Consider the following 11,098-nt stretch of genomic DNA (forward strand, 5'->3'; position numbering starts at 1 on the left):
ATCATTGATTTATGCTATGTTGGTAGAGATATAGTAAATATTAATTAAAATAAACAAGAAATAGAAAAAAAGGTTACCATTGAGAATAAATGCTATTTCTTCTTAGATTAATGTTTTAAAATCTTCTTGGATGTATTCTAATAAGAAATCTAGGGAATTAACTATGTTGTTTATGAGTTATTTAGAATAATAGGTTATCAAATGTATTTATTTTAATATTCAATTTTCTATACTTATTAATGAAATGAGGATTTATGGTGCACGATTCAACAAAGAGTTCACCGGGAATGATTTTTCAACTAGCATGCAAGATTAAAAATTATTTTACACCACATAATATTACTATATAAGACTACATGTTATCAATAAAAAAAGTAAGACACGTGATAGTAATATTGTCTTCCTCTTCATGCTTAGTATCTTCAACTATGTCTTTGACCTTTGCTTCTTCAACATCTCTATTCAATATTTGTCTTCAATATTTATTATTTCACCCATCAATTGTTAAAGTGGAAAATTCTAACAAAATAATTCTATATCCTTTTGAGGTAGAAAATTTCAATAAGAGTGCGTAGATTCAAAACTTCAAAATTATAAAGATATGGTATCCACACAAATCATTCAAATAAACTCTCTTAAAGGTAACATTTAAATCTAATTTATTCTTATAATTAAATGTGACAAGCTCTATTGTAATCAATTTCCTATGAACAATATGTTCCCATACCATATAAATGAGATACCAAAAAGATTATTTACTTAATCCATGGGACCACTAATGAAATTATCAGACCAAAGCCATTAAATAAGTCACCATTGAGGAAATTTGTTGGATGTGATTTGGGCTTTTATCACATATGCATGTAATCTTAGAAAACACATCTTCCAAAATATCACCAAACATATTGATGTAATCCATGGGACCATTCATGCAATTATGAGGCCAAATCCATTAAAAGATTTACCATTGAGAAAAATTATTAGATGAAATTAAGGCTTGGGATTTTATCACTTAAGCATTTGTTCATGTTGTTTGCACTTCCAAAACATGTCATCAAAACTATCACCAAACATAAGATATCATATGCCATGAAAGAGATTAAAATTTACACTTTTGTTGTAAGTTGTTCATTTATTATCTGACATGGAATTCTTCATAAATTTCACTTTTGATTCATCCCTTCTAATTCACACAAATGTCGACCATTCTTTACCTTTCCTCATCATTTGGCCTCTCAAATCCATGTCACTACCATGAGCTTTTTCCACTACCTTGACACAATTCAAACTTGAAACAAATTTCAATCTATGAAATTGAAAACCCGCTTGGGCCTCTCAAACTTGCCATTGAAAACCTCCTCAATGATAATTCTTAGCTTGAAAACCTCCACAATGATAACGCTCACCTTGGTGCAAAAAATGGTGATGCACTTCTTCTACTTTCAAAATTGAACCTTTGTGGGCATCATTTTCTATGGGCACACAATGTCAACATCCAACACAATCACCATGTTGCACAACACACTCACAATGTGGTTTGGAGATTGCATATAGCCATGTGCTCCATGACATACTCCAGCAACCTAACCCCTTTGTTCACTACTCTCTCTTGATAAATAAACTTGCACGTGGATCTTAACGGACATGCACATTGTCTTGAACTAATGCAACTGTCAATGGTCTTCTTCAATCAACACACAAATTTAACCTATCAAACAGAATGATAACTCTCCTATGAACTCTAATGCAACCTTCTTTGAAATCTCTATACAATAATAGTTATATATAAAATCCACATTCTCGTGGCCTTCATCCTTGTAATCTCTATGAGGCTATAACCATGAATAATAGAGAAATTTGGCACTTCATGTTTCAATAGCATAGTAATGGGTGGAGGAGAGCTAGTGGTCAATATCTCTACCTAACTCAATATCCACATGGTCGCTGGATAAACAACTCTTCTTTCTATGCATAACACAATTTACAATGTCAGTAGGAACTCCAACAAGTCCACATTGTAGCCAATCGTTATGGTGCAAACAAAATGCCTTCTTATCTAATCTAAAACATGAACCTAATCCTCAAACCCTTGCTTCTAGATTAATGAAATGGTAAATTTCTCTTCTACATGTATGGTGACACTACACATGAGTTACATACTTCAACAGTGTCCATGTTTGTCATGGTTGTTGATCTTTAGACTTTCCTTTGCTCATCCATGATGATGGGATTCAATGGAGCCCCTTTGGAATTGAGGACTTGGTCATTTTCCTCTAGTGTATTGTTTTATTTTTTTGTATCATTGTGCATTGTAATATTGGTGTTGAAATATTCTAAAAAATGTCAATTTTTTTCTCCATCATGCTCAATTTATGCAAAACAAATTGACATTGCCTACCTTTCTCCACCACCACCTCGGCAATGAATATTTTATTCATACAATACAACTCATACAAGTTAAATATCTATGTTTCATGAGTTATCAAGTACCTGGGTTCATAAATGTAACCTTTGAACTCTTCTTCCTAATATTCTTTGGACAATTTTTCCTTGTTCTGTGGATAGCTTTCCCCATGCTTGCCATCTCTTTTTTTTCTAAGAAGTGACTATGAAATTCCTTAATTTCCCTCATAGAATTTGTTTGGGTCCTTCTTGTGCATTGAGGTGTTTGAATGAGTAGAGGATGCTTACTAGTAGTTTGTGGTTCCTTTAGCAAGCCCTCATTTATTACACGAAGGTGTTGAAACATTTCCTCTGCATTTCATGGTTTTAGGTTTACACCAAAATGATAAATTGGGGGTCATTTGAAGTAGGAGGGGCTTTCAAATTGGGGTTAGGGTTTCCCAAATATCATTATATTTATTAAATTCTATCATCAAAGAGGTAAGAACAAATTCAATTTTAAACATTTAAAAAAACAAGGTTTGTTGGCCAAAGGGAGTAAGACACTCTTGTGTTTGACTATTTTGACCCACAAGCGTGGGAAAGGGTTGGAGTGCACCACCTAACATCTAAGAGAGGTCCACACATGTGAGGAAGTTAGTTGGGAGTCAGTTATTTACTGCTTGTATTGAGCACATCATTTCATGATGGCACATGGTTTTGTAATGATGGCTTAGGAGGACTTTCTTCCTATAATAGGATGGCACTCCTCTCATTTGTACATGGTTGGAAATGGAATAAAACTCTCATTTTCTCACTATTGGTATGAAATTTTTCCTATGTCTTAAACATTTAGTCCCAAGTTAGAAATAGAAAGGATTTTGGGCATGCACATTACATTGAAGGAAGGAGCTAGTGCAACATCAACAAATGCAAGTAAGATATGGAGTGTTCCTATGTTGTTTCATTGTGAAAATATTTAAGATAATTTTTTATTATTGGGGTTGACTATTTTCAGAATTTAATTCTTTACTTCACATTTGAGCTTAGAAATTTTAATTTTTTTAGTTGCATTACTTATGCTAGATCTAATACTAGTATAGCCTCTCTTTGATTTCTATATAATCCAGCTTCCTAGAGTGATGTTTTCCAAGCATTCACCAGGGAATGTGTAGAAACTTCATAAATACAAGGCAAAAGGGCTTTTGCTTGAGGGTAAAGATAAGACTCCATACCAGTGGAGGCATTTAGGGCCTTTTATTTTCTTTTCCAATCGTTTCATTGAGTTTTTCCTCTAACTTTTGTTTACTTGTAGCCTAGGACTTGTGTATCTTTACCTTTAGAACTAAGTTTCCTTTTTCCTATTTCAATGAGCTAATTTCTTCATCTTTTGTTACAAACATATTTTGTTCTCCAGGTCAACCATAAGAGATGGCCTAATATCTAGATTGATTTGTTGTTTGTATGATATTATCTTCAGGTCATCCATTTAAAAGGGATCGATTATTGGCTTACCTTCTTTTTCTTTGATATAAGGATTTATTGTGTTTGCTCAATTTTTTGAATGTAGATCTTGTCATGCTAATAGTTTTTCTCAAGGTTTATCATTTGAATTGAGCATAAATGAAGTTTTGATTTGGTTTCCTTGCACATAGCTTTTCATCTAACTCTAAGCATAAATAAATTCAAGCACTTCAATTTTCAAACATGTAGTGAGTTTTCATCCTTGGAAATGTGTAAAAATTTCTGTTTTCCCACCCCGGTTTTCAGTTTCTCCTTATTTCTCCCATGTAGTTAAATGCCCATTCCCATAACCATACATTTAACAGACTGAAAAAAATAAATATTGCTGAAAACACAAATTCTGGAAATTTTTCAGAATGCTGGAAATTGCATAATTAAAAATCAGCAATTAAAAACAGCCATTAAAACACATTAAAACACTGATATTTTTGGTCAACTTGACCCTGGAAAAACCCCCTACAACTCTTCGAGAAAACCAGTTTGAGAGCTCTTCTTTATTTCTGAAAATTGTCTTTTTACAGTGAGAATTATTCAGCAAAAAATCAGCAAGCAAATTTACAACTTATCTCCTTTCCCGTGCCTCACAGCAATCTGGAAATTACAGCAAACAGGACAGCAATAAATGTTGTACGACCTCCGTTTTGTGTGCAGAAAAATCGGCAAACTGCTCCTCGATTTTTGTGCAAAAATCTGCCTTTCACTATGTGCTGAATCAGCTGTACAAATCTGCTCAACTGCTGCCTTGGAATGTGTGCCAAGCTGCTGTCTCCTTCTCCTCCCTGCTCAGAAATCTCTCTTGCTCTCTTGCTCTCCTTCTCCCAATCTACTCATGAAAGAATGAATGACCTTTTCCTCCTTTTCCTCCTTTAATATAACTCCAAGTGACTTTTGGGTGATCCAAGTGACTTTTGGGTGATCTCTAAATCCAATGACTGAAATAGATTTAGATCAATGGTTGAGATTAAATGCTCATTTAAATCTCACTTTCTATTTTTTAATTCACCCCACTTTAATAAAGACCCATTTAGTCATTTATTTCCAAAGTCACTTTTCCTTTCTAATTTTTCATTGACTTTATAAAAGTCACTTTAAAATTAGACTTAATAACTTTATCACTTAAAGTCACTTTTAAATTAGATTTAACTTTATAAAATTATAAAGTCACTTTAGGAGAAAAATTAAATTCTTTTGGACACTTTTCCCTAGGCCAAAGATCAAAGCCTAAGGGAACCACCTGTCCTCCGGTACCAAATTTCAACACTCCCTCTTACCGAGGAAGGTGTTCCTCACCACACCCATCTTGTCTCTGAAGTAGACATGCTTGCCCCGTGGTAAGGCTTTGGTAAGGATATCTGCAACCTGCTCATCAGTGGAAATATACTAAAGCTTCACAGCTCCCTTCTGAACATAGTCTCTGATGAAATGATATCTGATCCCGATATGCTTTGACCTGTCATGAAATACTGGATTCTCCGTGAGTTTAATGAAACTCTGATTATCACAGTAAATCACTGAAGGTCTCAACGACTGACCAAATAAGCCAAACAACATCTTGCGAAGCCAGATAGCCTCACAACTAGCTAGACTGGCTGCCATATACTCTGCTTTCGCTGAAATCAGTGCTACTGACTGCTGCTTCCGGCTGAACCATGACACTACTACTGAACCCAACCCAAAACAACACCCTGAAGTGCTCTTCCTATCAGAAGCACAACCTGCCCAATCAGAATCAGTGTATCCTGCCAATCTCACTCCATCTCCCTGCCTGTAGTCCAGACCATAATCCACTGTCCCCTGCAAGTACCGCAAAATGTGTTTTGCAGCCACCCAGTGAACCTTCCTAGGCTCACACATAAACTGACTCATCGTGTTGACTGCAAAACAGATATCTGGTCTAGTGTTGACCAAATACATCAAGGAACCAATCAGCTACCTGTACAATGTGGGATCCACCAACTCGGAATCCGAAGCATGAAGCTTCTTCCAGTTGGTGATCATCGGTGTCGACATGGGTCTACAATCCTCCATGTGGAATCTGCTAAGGATGTCCACAATATACTTCCCCTGCCCCAGGAAGAAATGCCCCTCCTCCTGCCACACCTCCAAACCCAAAAAGTAATGCATCAAGCCGATGTCCTTCATCTCAAACTCCGCCGCAAGATCTCTCTTGCAGTGCTCTATGAGTCTCTCTGCACCTGTAATGATCAAGTCATCCACATACAGCACCAGAATGAGAGGCTCCTCACCAATCACAATAAAGTAAAGGTTCGGATCTGCCTCACTCTTTGTGAACCCCATCCCCTGCAAGTATGCATCTATCCTGGAGTACCAAGCTCTGGGAGCTTGCTTCAGGCCATAAAGGGCCTTCTTCAATCTGCACACATGGGACTCCTTCCCATGCACCTCAAAGCCCTGTGGCTGCTCAATGTACACCTCCTCCTGTATGAAGCCATTGAGAAAAATGCGGTCTTCACATCCATCTGGTGGATCTTCCAACCCATCTCTGTTGCTATCGATATAATGGAGCGGATCGAAGTATATCGAGCCACGGGAGCGAAGGTCTCCTCATAATCAACTCCCTCTACCTGGGAGAACCCTCTAGCCACAAACCTCGCTTTGAATTTCTCAATGCTGCCATCTGCAGCATGCTTTACCTTGTAAAGCCATCTAGAAGTAACCACGGATTTGCCCTCAGGCCTTGGCACCACTTCCCAAACATCATTCTTCATGATAGAAGAATACTCCTCCTGCATGGCCTCTCTCCAGACCTGCTGGCTAGCTGCTTCCTAATAGCTAGAAGGCTCAGAGTCAAGGATGCTGGTAACCATCGCCATATAGCTACAGAACCTCTCAGGTGGTCTACTCTCTCTGACCGGCCTCTTCGGCTCAGCAACAGATGTGGCATCTCTCAAGGTGTCCTGAAGCCACTTGGGCTTCCTCTTCCCTGAGCATGCTTCTCCCATAGAAGAATGAAACTCCTCCTCCTCATCACCATCAGTAGCCTAAACTCCTGACTGTCTGTCTGCTATCCTCCTGCCTGCACCTGAACCTGTAAAAGCTGAGGTACCGTGTGAACTGTCCATCAGTGGACTCCCTAGTGAACTGCTTTGTGAACTGCTCTGCATGATGCCTGGAGCACCACCCCTCTGGCTCGGCGAGCCACTGCTCACTGATGGACCTGACATCCTCATGGATGTACCTCCGGATCCTCCTGATCCCTGCCCACTAGATCCCTGTGACTGACTCAACTACTGCTGAGGGTCTAGCTGATCCAGATACTCTAACTCTCGTGACCTCCTAAAGGCCCTGTCCTCCTCGAACTTCACATCCCGTCTGACAACAACTCTCCTCTGTGCAGGAATGTAAATCCGAAAGGCCTTTGAGGTCTCACTGTAGCCCACAAAGATACCCTTCTCTGCGGTGGGCTCTAGTTTGGTCCTCTTCTCTTTGGGTATATAGGAGTATGTAATGCATCCAAAGATATGAAGATGACCAATATCAGGCTTCTTCCCAGAGAAAGCCTCCTCCGGAGTCATGTGCCCCAAAGCACGATGCGGACTCCTGTTCTGCAAGTAAACAGCTGTGTTGCAGGCCTCTGCCCACAAGAACAATGGCAACCCCTGATCATGTATCATGGCTTTGGCAGCCTCTATGATGGATCTGTTCTTCCTCTCCGCAACCCCGTTCTGCTGGGGGTTGTAAGGAACAGTGAACTCCCTCCTAATGCCTGCCTCCACACAATAGTCAACAAACTCTCCAAGGGTGTACTCTCCTCCATTGTCCGACCTCAAGGACTTGATCTTTCGACCTGTCTGAGTCTCCACAAGAGCTCTGAACTCCTGAAACCGCTTGAAGACCTAACTCTTGGTCTTCAAAAAATAAATCCAGGTCCTCCTGGAGTGATCATAAATGAATAAAACATAGTACTCATATCCACTCAAGGAAACATGAGACATCCGACTGCTCACATCGGAATGAATCAAATCAAGTATCCCCGTCGCTCTGCTGTCACTGCTGGGAAAAGGGGATTTGGCAAATTTTCCCATCGCACAACCTCTGCAAGTATCAAAGTGATCAGTACTGAAATCTGGCACACCTGTAGTGATCTCCCGCAATGTCCTCAAGGCTCCATGATACATATGTCCCATCCTGCGGTGCCAAATCTCACACAGCTCAGAACTGCTAGCTCTGCTGTCGGTACTACTGCTCAATGCCAAAAGGGGCTGAAATGCAAACTTGTACACCTTTGCATGGCGTACACCTATCACTCTAGCTGAATCAGTTGGAGTGTCCCTGGGATACATCAACACCTGTCCTCCCCTGAACAGTACGTCATATCCTCTGTCCTCCAAAGCTGAGACGGATATGAGGTTCTTCCTCATCCCTGGCACATAAAGAACCTCTGACACCTTCAAGGGAGGTTTGGACTCCCTCTGAAATGTCACTGTCCCCACCCCGACTGCTCTAACAACTCTGTCATCACCGAGTACTACCTCAATATCAGTGCCACTCTCTGAAAGCTCTGAGAAGTACTCACGGACTCCTGTCATGTGACGTGAAGCCCCACTGTCCACATACCAGATACCTGAAGATGCTCCGCTAATCGAGGGAAAAGCATGCTCCCTCTGAACCTGTGTGGCAGGTGATCCTGTACTAGAGGACTCACACGTAGTGAACGCAAACTCTCGGTCAAAACGACCAGCAAAGTCCTCAATCTCTGCTGAAGCTGCCACGCCCTGGTTCTTTCCCTTCTTCTTCTTCTTCTCCGGACACACAACTGCATAGTGTCCCATCTTTTGACAATTCCAACACTTCACCTTGGAATAGTCCTTCTGTGTGTTCCCCGGTTTACCTTTACCTTTGCCTTTGCCCCCACCACTGCTTGTGGAAGCCTGCTTCTTCCCTTTGCCTTTCTTGCCTCCTGCCACCAGTGCTACATCCTCATCCTACTCAACTGGCTTGGCTGCCCCAAGCTGTCCTTTCCTGATCTCTGTCTGAATGCAATCATCCCAAAACCTCTCCCATGTGGGAAGGGTCTCACGTGCACAAACCCCATCAGCAAAGTTCAACCATGAACGGGGGAGGCCATTCACTGCAATACGCACCAACTCAGTGGATGGAATGGCCTCCCCAATCGCTGCCAACTCATCTCTCACATTGGTAATCTTTGTGAGATATCCAGCTGCACTATCATTACCCATCTTAATGTTCTTCAGCTTCTCCTTCAGGACCATCTTCCGGTTCTCATTGGTACTCTGGTAGAGATTGGACAATGCTGTCCACATCTCATGGGCATTGCTCTTTCCTCTCACATGAGGAATGCAATGGTCTTTGATTTCGTCTAGAATCAGCCTCTTACCCTTATTGTTCTTCTTTTTATACTCAGCCAACTGAGTAACATCAGTGGGCACAACAACAGGGTTCTGTGCGGTATGCACCATGATATCCCAGACTTCTGCGTCCTCAAAGATACTCTGCATTCTCTCCTTCCAAACGCTGTAATTTATATGCCCATCCAGCCTATCCTCCACCCTCAATCCCAATGACATCCTGCTGTCCTAAAACTGAAAAATAGCACTGCTGTAGTAAAGATAAAACTGCTGTTTATGAAAAAATCAGCTTGCTGGAATTTTCTGAGTGAAAAATCAGCAACTGTAATTTTTCCTTTTGCTGTCCCAAACTGCCCTTCAGCACTCAAGCTCTGATACCATGTAAAAATTTCTGTTTTCCCACCCCGGTTTTCAGTTTCTCCTTATTTTTCCCATGTAGTTAAATGCCCATTCCCATAACCATACATTTAACAGACTGAAAAAAATAAATATTGCTGAAAACACAAATTCTGGAAATTTTTCAGAATGCTGGAAATTGCAGAATTAAAAATCAACAATTAAAAACAGCCATTAAAACACATTAAAACACTGATATTTTTTGTCAAATTGACCCTGGAAAAACCCCCTACAACTCTTCGGGAAAACCAGTTTGAGAGCTCTTCTTTATTTCTGAAAATTGTCTTTTTACAGTGAGAATTATTCAGCAAAAAATCAGCAAGCAAATTTACAACTTATCTCCTTTCCCGTGCCTCACAGCAATCTGGAAATTACAGTAAACAGGACAGCAATAAATGCTGTACGACCTCCGTTTTGTGTGCAGAAAAATCGGCAAACTGCTCCTCGATTTTTGTGCAAAAATCTGCCTTTCACTATGTGCTGAATCAGCTGTACAAATCTGCTCAACTGCTGCCTTGGAATGTGTGCCAAGCTGCTGTCTCCTTCTCCTCCCTGCTCAGAAATCTCTCTTGCTCTCTTGCTTTCCTTCTCCCACTCTATTCATGAAAGAATGAATGACCTTTTCCTCCTTTTCCTCCTTTAATATAACTCCAAGTGACTTTTGGGTGATCCAAGTGACTTTTGGGTGATCTCTAAATCCAATGACTGAAATAGATTTAGATCAATGGTTGAGATTAAATGCTCATTTAAATCTCACTTTCTATTTTTTAATTCACCCCACTTTAATAAAGACCCACTTAGTCATTTATTTCCAAAGTCACTTTTCCTTTCTAATTTTTCATTGACTTTATAAAAGTCACTTTAAAATTAGACTTAATAACTTTATCACTTAAAGTCACTTTTAAATTAGATTTAACTTTATAAAATTATAAAGTCACTTTAGGAGAAAAATTAAATTCTTTTGGACACTTTTCCCTAGGCCAAAGATCAAAGCCTAAGGGAACCACCTGTCCTCCGGTACCAAATTTCAACAAAATGAATGGCCAACATTGCCACTTTCTCTCTAATCTAAGGTTTTATGCTAACATTGCACCATTGACAAGTGGAAAATCAATTTGTAAGGGGAAAACGATCTAACTTTTCAAATGTATCCACACACCTCTTTTCTTGAAGGTTGTAATTTTTTATTCATATGTAGACAACATGTTTTCTACTTTGAATTTCAGCGAAAGCCTCCCAATCCAAATCAGGAGAAGAATATCTCAATTAAAGCTCGAAAAAGAGCGAACCCAAATCTAATATAATAAATACACATGAAAAATATAGTTGAATCGATAAGGCAGCAAATAATTGAATATCATAGAAGAGTACAAAATCTGCTACGAACTCATAAATATTATGAGTAGAGAAAGAGCAAACAAAGTCCCAAAGCTGGCAAGGGAGAATAGCGGCGGGAAAATAAATTT

Source organism: Pinus tabuliformis, chromosome 4_2 (assembly GCF_031772625.1).
Source record: "Pinus tabuliformis cultivar Carrire ecotype Pingquan chromosome 4_2, CPIR1, whole genome shotgun sequence".
Taxonomy (NCBI): domain Eukaryota; kingdom Viridiplantae; phylum Streptophyta; class Pinopsida; order Pinales; family Pinaceae; genus Pinus; species Pinus tabuliformis.